Here is a 1,991-nt window from a genome sequence, read left to right on the forward strand (position 1 = left end):
AGTGTTTATCCGACAGTGCCACACCAGGATTCCTGTATGAAGTATGAATCTAGGAAAATTAAATTTGTCAAAAATGAAGTGGAACACATAAACAATATCCTAGGAAATAGTGAGCTAAAATGGACGGGTATTGGTCATTTTGATTGTGACAGTCATATGATTCAATATGCCAAAAATGGCAAATTGAGAGGAATGGCATCACATTCATCATCAGAAATAATATTTCAAGGTGTATCTTGAAGTAAATGCTGTCTCTGATAGGATACTATCCATACACCTTCAAGGAAGACCAGCAAATACTACTAGTATTCAAATTTTCTCACGAATGCCTAAAAAGAGTGATGATGAAATTGAATAATTCTACCAATTTCTGTCTAAAATTAATGAAACATGCCATCAAGATGTATTGATAATTATTGGTTATTGGAATGCAAAGGTTGGAAACAAAGGTGAAGGGTCAGTGGTTCAAAAACATGGTCTTGATGACAGAAATGCTGAAGATCACATGATAGGATTGTGCAAGACCAGTGATTTCTTCATTACAAAAGTTGTTGTTGTTGTCAGGTGCCATCGAGTCAGAACTGACTCACAGTGACCCCATGCACAGCAGAACGAAACAGTGTCCGATCCTGGGCCAACCTCACTACCGTTGCCACACTTGAGTCCATCAATGATGCCACCTGGCTAATCCATCTTGTTAGGGGTCTTCCTCTTTTTCTTTGACCCTCCACCTTGCCCAGCATGACATCTTTCTCCAGCGATTATTCCATCTAGACAATATGTCCAAAAGTATGAGAGACAAAGCTTAGCCATCCTGGCCTACAAGGAGCACTCTGGCTGCACTTCTTCCAAAACAGATCTATTGGTTCTTTTGGCAGTCCATGGCACTTTCAGTATTCTCCTCCAACACCACAACTCAAAGGCATCAATTCTTCTACGATCTTCCTTATTCACTGTCCAGCTTTCGCATCCATATGAGGCTATTGAAAACACCATTGCCTGGGTCAGGCGCACCTTAGTCCTCAAGCTGACATCTCTGCTCTTCAATACTTTAAAAAGTTCCTGTGCAGCAGATTTGCCCAATGCAATACCTGTTTTAAATAGCATACATACAACTATGTATATGATCCTCACAAGATGGAATAAACAGAAATCAAATTGACTACATCTGTGGAAAAAGATGGTGGAAAAGCTCCACCCATATCATCGGCCAATACAAGGCCAGGGGCAAACTGTGGAACAAACCATCAATTACATATATGTAAATTCAGGATGAAGGTGAAAAAAATTTAAAGTAAGTCCATGAGGGCCAAAAAATGACTTTGAAAATATCCCAACTGAATTTGAGATAATCTCTAAAAGAGCATGATACATTAAACACCAGTGACCCAAGACAAGGAGAGTTGTGAATAGCATCAAGAACATCATATAGGAAGAAAGCAAAAATTCATTCAAAAGGCAAGAAAGAAGGAAAAGACCAAAGTGTATATCAGAAGAGACTCTGAAACTTGCTCTCTAGCAAAGAGAAGCTAAAACAACTGGAAGACAGGAGAGGGCAAAAGAGCTAAACAGAAAATGTCAAAGGGCAGCTTGAGAAGACAAAGTCAAGTATTAAAATGCAATGTGTAATGAATGCAACCATACATTAACAGAGAACTTCCAGAGGTTCAAGCTGAATTTAGAAGACGATGAGGAGAAGAGGATGTGAATGAGGTATATCATTGCTGATGTCAGATGGATCTTGGCTGAAAGCACAGAATAATAGAAAGATGTTTACCTGTGCTTAATTGACTATGCAAAGGCTTTCAATTATGTGGATCATGACACACTGTGGACAACATTGCAAAGAATGAGTATTCTGGAGCACTTAATTATGCTCATAAGGAACCTGAACATAGACCAAGAGTCAGTGTTTGAACACAGCAAAGGAACACCAAATGTTTTAAAATAAAAAAAGATGTGTGTCATGGTTATATTCTTTCACCATTCTT

This window comes from Chrysochloris asiatica, unplaced genomic scaffold (assembly GCF_000296735.1).
Source record: "Chrysochloris asiatica unplaced genomic scaffold, ChrAsi1.0 scaffold00229, whole genome shotgun sequence".
In the NCBI taxonomy this organism is placed as follows: Eukaryota; Metazoa; Chordata; class Mammalia; order Afrosoricida; family Chrysochloridae; genus Chrysochloris; species Chrysochloris asiatica.